A 9,099-nucleotide genomic window follows, 5' to 3' on the forward strand; every position below is an offset into this window, starting at 1 on the left:
CTGCCCCCCCTGCCCGCTGCCGCCTCGCCTGCCCCGCGTGCCCCGACGCCTCCTGCCCCCCGCTTCCCGCTGCCGCGCTGCACGCCTGCCGCGCTGCCGGCAGCCGCCTCGCCTGCCCCGCGTGCCCCGATGCCTCGCGGTCAACGCCGCCCTCTCGTCTTCCGCGCGCCGCCGTCTCTTCTTCCGCGCGGTCGTCTCGTCTTCCGCCCGCCGCCGTCTCGTCTTCCACGCGGCCGTCTCGTCTTCCGCCCGCCGCCCTCTCGTCTTCCGCGCGGCGTCTCGTCTTCCGCCCGCCGCCCTCTCGTCTTCCGCGCGGCCGTCTCGTCTTCCGTGGCCCGGCGCCTCCGTGCCTCATTAAATCCGCCCGGCGCTATAAAACCCGCCCTGCGCGGCGCGTTTGGTCACACCGGCCACCTCCTCCACCGCCCCGCCCCCCTCCTCTCCCTCTTCACACCGGCGTTCTCTTCGCGGGATGGCATCCAGCGGCTCGGACTCCGACGGCGCGGCACCGGGCGGCCACTGGCCGTCGAGCCTCACGTTGGGGCAGACGGAGGACCTCGCTTGGTTCGGCCTCTACGTGCCGCCGGCGGCGAAGCTGCCGCGGCCGCAGGGCGCACCGGCGACGCCGGCAGAGCTTCGCGCGCACCCCGGGGGACGCTACAACCGGAAGGGCCGCCGCCATTTTTGGAAGGGCAAGCGGTTCGACGACGTCATCGGCGCCTTCAAGCGCGCCGCCCGTGGGCTCCCCGTCGGCGACATCACAGGCGAAGCCGGGCCCTCCGGCCTGCGCGGGCGCGGGCGCGCCCCACTTCCTGGCCCCCCCCCCCACCAGCCCCGGCCGAGTTTGTGATCCCGCCGGAGCAGGCGGCGCTCCAGCAGGACGGCGACCCGGAGGACACGCCCGGGCTCCTCGCGATCCTGGCGCAGTCAGCGGAGGAGGCCGCCGCGGCGGCGGCACTGGAGGCCCAGGAGGAGGCGGCGCTGCAGGCGGCGATGGCGGCGCAGCAGGCGGCGCTGGAGGCCCAGGAGGAGGCGGCGCTGCAGGCGGCGATGGCGGAGCAGCAGGCGGCGATGGCGCCGCCGGAGTGGCAGCAGGCGCCGGCGGCGGAGGAGGAAGAGGATTCGGACGACGTCCCGGTGGACTGGGACGACGTCGCGAACCGCTCCAGCAGCGACGACGACGGCGGCAACGGCCCGGCCGTGATTGACCTAGATAGCGACGCCGAGTAGTTTTTTTACTATTTATTATGTACGAACTACTTTATGTACGAACTTTTTTTAGTGTGTTGTTTGCGGCCCTAAAACTAAACTAAACCTAAAACTAAAAAAATAGAAAAAAGGAAAAAAAGGGGTAGAGCTCACCTGAGGCAGGGCCGGTGGAGGAGGTTGCCGGTGGAGGAGGGGGCGGGGCGGTGGAGGAGGTGGCCGGTGGAGGAGGGGGGCGGGGCGGTGGAGGAGGTGGCCGGTGGGGGGCCGGGGCGACGGGGCGGCGGGGGGCCGGGGCGGCGGGGGCCCCGGGGCGGTGGAGGAGGGCGGCGGGGCGGCGGGGCCCCGGGGCGCCGGGCGGCGGTGAGTGCTGGGGGCGGCGGCGCGCGGCGGGCGGCGGCGGTGGGGTGGGATGTGGGGTGGGATGTGTGGTGGGATGTAGTGCGCGTCGGCGAGGAGAGAGAGGGAGAGAACAGAGAGTAACGGGCGGGGGGGTACGGGCCGTTAGGTAGTCTCCTCTTTGCCGTCCGCCACTATTTGCCGTCCGCCCTTTTGCCTCTTTGCCGTCCGCTGGCAGACGGCAAAGAGGTGGGGCGTTAAGTTTTCCCCAAACCGGCGGGGGGTGGGGGCCACCTCTCTCTTTGCCGTCCGCCAGCTGACGGCAAAGAATCTTTGCCATCCGCTGGCGGACGGCAAAGAGCCCGCAGATGGCAAAGAGCTTCTTTGCCGTCTGCCACTTCTTTGTCGTCCGCTTTTTGGTAGCTGATGGCAAAGAGCTTCTTTGCCGTCAGCTAGCAGACGGCAAAGAGCTGGCAGATGGCAAATTAGCTGATTCCAGTAGTGTAACGCTCATGGCTCTGGAGATGAAGGTAAAGCACAAAATGACCGACGAATGCTTCGACGAGAACATGTCATTCTGGCACGAACGTCTTCCCAAGGGGAACAAGTGCCCGACCAGTTTCGAGGAGGCGAAGAAAATCGTGTGTCCTCTGGATTTACCGCATGTGAAATACCATGTGTGCATGAACAATTGCATCATTTATCGGGACGAGCACACGGAGTCTACCATATGTCCGGTGTGCGGCGTCACTCGATACAAGAAGAGGAAGAAAGCTCCTCGAAAAGTGGTGTGGTACTTTCCGATCACTCCTCGTCTGCAGCGGTATTTCGCGGACCCTAAGGTAGCAAAGCTCCTGCGTTGGCACGCGGATAGGGAGGAGAAGAAGCGAGAAGATGACGCAAATGATCCGGAGATAAATAAAAAAGACAAGATGCTGAGTCACCCTAAGGATGGGAGCCACTGGCAAGCGTTGAACTTCGAACACCCAGAATTTGGGAACGATCCAAGGAAAATCGTGCTAGGCGCGAGCACCGATGGAGTCAATCCGTTTGGCAGCCAGAGAAGCACACATAGCACCTGGCCTGTGTTTGTGTGGATGTACAACCTTCCCCCCTAGTTGTGCATGAAGAGGAAGTACATTCACATGAGTATGCTAATTGAAGGGCCGAAACAACCAGGGAACGACATCAATCTGTATCTGGGGCTGCTGGAAGAGGAGCTAGACACGCTGTGGAAAACGCCAGCCAATACGTGGGACGCCGCAGAGAAAGAATATTTCCCTATGAGAGCCGCACTGCTCACGACGGTGCACGACTATCTCGGTTTCGGATATCTCGCGGGGCAGGTGGTCCACGGATTTTCTGGAAGTGTCAGGTGCATGGATGACACAACGTATCGCCAGCAAGATAGAGATCCCGGGTCTTCGAAAACCGTGTTCATGGGACATCGAAGGTGGCTTCGCGACAATGACCCGTGGAGGAAACGCAAGGATCTGTTCGATGGTGAAACCGAACCCCGAAGACACCCGCGTACGAGGAGCGGCGAGGAAATAGTCGAGCTGTTGAAAAATTGGAAAGATTGCCCACTGCCGGGAAAGAAGCAAAAGGCGCCAGAGCCGGGAAAGAAGCGAAAGGCGCCAGAGCCACTGCTGAAGGTATGGAAAACGAGGTCTGTTTTCTGGGACTTGCCGTACTGGAAGATCCACCGTGTGCCTCACAGCCTTGATGTCATGCATATGACGAAGAACGTGTGCGAGAGTCTGCTTGGTACCCTGCTCAACATGCCACAGAGGACCAAAGATGGGCCGAAAGCAAGGGCAGACTTGAAATCAATGGGCATCAGGGAGGAGCTTCACACTAATGATGATGATGATGATGAGGCGAAGCAGGACACGGAAAGTCGTTGCAAAGGCAAAAAGGCCAAGAAGACCGGAAATGACTTCCCTCCCGCGTGCTTCAATCTAAGTCAGGAGGAGATCGATCAGTTTTTCACCTGCCTCGTAGGAGTAAAACTTCCTTACGGTTACGCGGGGAAGATAAGCAGATACCTAGACTCAGTGAAGCAGAAGTTCAGCAGGATGAAGTCTGACGACTGTCACGTGCTGATGACGCAGATACTTCTAGTTGCAATCCGTGTGATCATGGACGCGCACGTCCGTGAAACGCTATTTGGCCTATGCAACTTTTTCGACGTCATCTCTCGGAAGTCGGTTGGCGTGAGGCAACTCAGAAGGCTACAGGAAGAGATCGTGGTGATACTATGAGAGCTTGAGATGTACTTCCCTCCCACATTCTTCGAAGTTATGGTGCATCTGCTGGTCCATATCGTGGAGGATATCATCCAACTCGGGCCGACGTTCCTGCACAGCATGATGCCGTTCGAAAGGATGAATGGTGTCATCAAAGGATACGTTCGCAACATGTCACGTCCAGAGGGAAGCATAGCCAGGGGCTTTCTGACCGAAGAGTGCATCTCCTACTGCACGAATTATCTAGGCATCGAGAACCCCGTTGGTCTGCCCGTCAACAGGCACCTCGGCAGGCTTGCTGGATGGGGTCACCGTGAGGGTCGCTGCGAAATGCATGTCGACTTCGATGGTCGACTCGCCGACTTTGAAAGAGCAAACCTAGTCGCGCTACAACACATAGACGCGGTCGATCCTTGGGTGGTAGAGCACAAAACGTTTATTGAGAAGACGTACAATGACCGAGGCCAACAGAGGACAGACGGAGATACAATCAAAGAGCACAACTCATGTTTCACGCGTTGGTTCAAACAGAAGCTTCTGTCGTACCCTTTACATGAGGATTCTTCCGCGGAAGAACAACTCATATTCGCCTTGTCACAGGGCGCCGAGCACAACCTGATGACGTATGAGGCGTACGATATCAACGGCTACACATTCTACACCAAGGAAAAGGACATGAAGAGCGATGGTTATCAGAACTCCGGGGTAACGATGGAATCCTACACCGGTAACGATAAGGATAGATACTACGGAAGGATCGAGGAGATCTGGGAGCTGAGCTACGCTGGAGAGAAGGTCCCGATGTTCCGTGTCAGATGGGCCAAGAGCGTCATAAAAGAAGACCGGTATTTCACCACCATGGTTATACCCAAAGCCAAATCCAAGACCGCAGGCGCGAACGTCACCGCGAAAAATGAGCCATGGGTACTGGCTTCCCAAGTGGACCAATGCTTCTTCATTACCGACCCATCAAAGCCCAGTCATGTTGTCGTGAGGAGAGGCAAAAGGAAGATCATCGGAATGGATGGAGTCGCCAATGAGCAAGACTTCGACAAGTACGGCGACCCGAAGATGGAACATGACGACGACGATGAAGTATTAGCATACACCACAAGAAGAAGCAGGACCACCCTACCTAAAGGACGTCCGTTCAAGAGAAGAACTCCATTTGCGAAAAATAAGGGCAAGAAGATTGTGAACAGATAGCTAGCTAAGATCGATTGTATTTAAATTGTAGCCTTCATTTCTCGATTGTATTTCATGGGCACTTTTTGAACTCATGAATGTTTTTAAATTTCATGGACACTCGATTGTATTTCTCGATTGTAGCCGACCCCCCGCACCCTCCCCCGCTCCACCGGCCGCCGCCGCCGACCCCCGGCCCGCACCCTCCCCCACTCCACCGTCGCCGACGACCCACCGCACCCTCCCCCGCTCCACCGGCCGTCGCCGACGACCCCCCGCACCCTCTCCCCCGCACCCTCCCCGGCCGCTCCACCGTCACAAATGAATGCAACTAAATTTGCAAAAAAAAGCATAAAGAATTATTACTGTTATGATTTAAACAAGTTTGAACATATTTAAACACAAATAAATATGAAACAGCATTTTAAATGCATAAAAATAAAAATTGGGGAGCCTGGGAATCAAACCCAGGACCTCCTAGTGTGTGTGCTGCGTGCTGACCAGTCGGGCTAGTGGGCGTGTTCTGATGGAGATAGGGTTAGGTGGGATATAACCTGACCAGTCGGGCTAGTAAGTAAAACCAAATTCTAATGGCGCACCAGGGGGAGGTGCGCCATTAGAGTTGACGTACTTATGGCGCACCAGGGGGAGGTGCGCCATTAGAATAGACATACTTGTTCCCCTCGCACTATCGCCTCCCTCGATCCCTCCCCTCGCTCGTCAGATCCCCCACTCCTCGACCCCAACTGTACGCCGCCGCCCCCTTGCTCCGCCCCCTCCGTCCGCCACGCCTGCACGCCGTCCGCCGCTGTGCTCTTGCGCTGCCTCAACGCCGCCGCCCCGACCCCCGCGGGACTCCACCCCCGCCGCCCCCGCGCCCCCCGAACGGGATCGGCCGAGCGCGCGCCGCCCGCTCCTCTCCTCTCCTCCTCCCTCCGACGAGCGAGGGCCTCCTCGGGCCCCTGCAGCAGCCGGCGAGCGCGGCCTCGATGCGCCCATCCCGCCTGCCCCCGCCGTCCTCCGCCACCGGCCCCTGCTCTCCTTCGACCGCGGCCCCGACCCCGACCCCGACCCCTCCGGCGACCAGGTACCTCTCCTCCTTCCTCCTTCCTCTGTGCTACTGCTATGAACTAATGGAAGTGTCATGTGAACTCTAGAGCTCTGTCACCATCATTCAACACTCTGCTTGCTTGATGTAGTATTAGCCGAGAAAACATTTTTGGTGTAGTATTAGCAAATCTGGGTCACTAGATCAAAAAAATAAACGGTCCCCTGCTTTGGCCGAAGAGCCAGATTCGTTTGGGGGCGGGGGACACCACCCCACAGACAAGACCGCTAGTCGTGCCAGTGCCAAGCCATGGCAAGAATGCCGCAACGCTACCGGACCTGCCGGACATCCCTATGGCACAGGATCCGAACATGCATATGGCACAGGATCCGGACGACGACGACAACGACGACGGTACATTTACCAACGTCGATAAGTACTTTGCCGAGCATGGGTACGGTGACGAGTTCTGCGGGCCTCCTTCTCAAGAACCCAACCCTCAAAAAGACGACCGCGATCTAGCTGGTACGGCGGAGAAACCCAATTGCAACAGGCGTCGTCTGGCGTTCAGTTCTCAGGAGACGCCTCCAGCTGCCGCCTTCATCGAGCCTCAGATAGCTGAGGTGCCAAATATTATCAGCCCCAACACGCTCAAGAAGGCGGTCTGTGAGCAGAACTCGATCCCATTACAGCAGATCAAGAAGAAGGGACGGAAACGAAAGACTAACAAGGGCGCCAGTGCGAGCCAACCGGCACCGAGTACGATCCGTGCTCAGGACGGACCACCTTCACCTAAGGATATCTCGAGGAGGGTGCATGTGGCGGGTAGGCCGATGCTACCGACAAATATGCTCAATGCTGCAACCGGTGCTATGCGGAGTCTGCATGACAGTGTTCTTTCTTTGGAGAAGCGGCGTCTCAGAGAGAATGATGTGGCATACCCGGTTTTCGTGGCCAAGGTGCCAGAGGGCAAGGGCTTTGTGGATAGCGCCGTCGGGGGTACGATCGTCCTGCGATTTGATGACATCTTTGCTATGCTTAACCTTCATCCGCTGCACTACACCTTCGTTCGGCTGTTTTCGCTGAGTATGGAGATGCGGATCATTAGAGACAAGACCCCGGACATTGTGATAGTCGACCCCTTCTACATGCGTGCCAAGATCTTGGGCAGCGCTGGGGACCGGCAAGTCGCGAGTTCACACCTCGAAGGCATCATTCTGGCAAACCCAGATAAGGATAACTTCCTCGTGCCTTACTTTCCCGAGTAAGTCATCTCCTAACCGCCCCGTAACATATGATTTCTTAGATTTCGATCGTTCTTTTTTTTCTAACATTCCGTGTTCTGTGCAGTGACACACATTGCACACTCATCCTCTTAAGCCCGAAATATTCCGTGGCCACGTATCTCGACCCGGACCGTGACTCCAAGATAGACTACACAAATATCAAGAAAGTTCTTGATGATGCTCTCCCCGGCTACACCGCATCTGGAGGCACCTTTAAGAGGCCAGTTCGTAGGTACGGCAGGCACGTGTTCACCCACAATACGACGTTCCCGTGCGTCAAGCAGCCGCCTGGCGGTCAGAAGGATGCCTACTACGCCCTCCATCACATGCGGGCGATCGTGCGGGACCATAATCACCTTCTCCTACCAAATAATCTCAAAGATTGGCCGGCAAGCTTGGGGGCAATCCAGGACACGGACATCCGACAAGAATTCTTTCTCATCCAGTCGGAGTTTGCAGAAATCATCCATCAAGATGTCCTTCGTACCTCGGGGCAGTTCTACCTCAAATTTCAACCGTCCAACAGCGAGATAGACACAACGCTACAAATGCAGGCTGACAACGCCCGCGACTTCATGACCATCACGACAGACGGCGGCTTCATCCACGCTCCGGTCCCATGAGTCGAGTCGAAAGTTGTGATGCTATGTGTAGTTCTGAAACATTCATTAGCTCATGTTGTAATTAAACTGTAGTGAACTTGTATGTCTCTTTGGTTTGGACAGTCGTTCAACTTAGATGTAATCGATGCTATTTGTTAGTAGGACCATGAATCGTGCTATGGATGTCTTGCTTTTCTCTTCCGATCCTTTTATTGCATACTTATATATTGCTTATGTATTGTCTGTTGTTTGGCTAGTGCATAGAGATGCCGTCGTATGTCGTGTACAAGGGTAAGGTTCCCGGAGTCTACGACGACTGGGAGGAGTGTCGGAGACAGGTTCACCGTTTCAGCGGTAACAGTTACAAAGGGTACACCACTAGGGCGAAGGCGGAATCTAGATACGCGCGCTATCTAGCGGGAGAGAGGAGGGAGCGTTGGAGGAACCGGATGAAGACCAGTTTCATCGCGATGATGCTCATCGTGATGACCGCATCTCTCTTCTATGTGATGGTAGTTTAGATGATCGATATCGACTTGTAATGTGAAGACAAACTCGCTACTCGCGGTCTCGAGACTTGTAATGTTCTATCTTCGTTCGGTCTTTTGAATTCGGAGACTAATATGATGAATTGTATTCGGAGACAAATATTCTATTGTATTCGATGAATCTGCTGTTGCTGTGTCCTGCTGCTTATTTTCTGTCCAATAATATATTTTGTAATCTGTGCAAAAATCAGAAAAGAAAAAAAAATCCCTAATATACATACTAATGGCGCATCACGCCAACGTGCGCCATTAGTATGCCAAAGGATAGTAATGGCGCATCACGCCAACGTGCGCCATTAGTATGCCAAAGGATACTACTGGCGCATCCCAGAGCAGTGCGCCATTAGTATGCCAGAAGGTACTAATGGCGCATCACCCAGCAGTGCGCCATTAGTATGCCGAAGGATACTAATGGCGCATCACACTGCAGTGCGCCATTAGTATGGCAAAGCATATGGGTATATATGGCCCCCTGGGGGGCATACTAATGGCGCACCGTGGCCTATACTAATGGCGCACTGCTCGGTGTGCCATTAGAGTACCAGATACTAATGGCGCACCATCGGTGCGCCATTAGTAAAAATTACTAGTGGCGCACCAGTAGTGCGCCATTAGTAGGCAAAACTGGTGCGCCAC

Source organism: Triticum aestivum, chromosome 3D, assembly GCF_018294505.1.
Source record: "Triticum aestivum cultivar Chinese Spring chromosome 3D, IWGSC CS RefSeq v2.1, whole genome shotgun sequence".
Lineage (NCBI taxonomy): Eukaryota > Viridiplantae > Streptophyta > Magnoliopsida > Poales > Poaceae > Triticum > Triticum aestivum.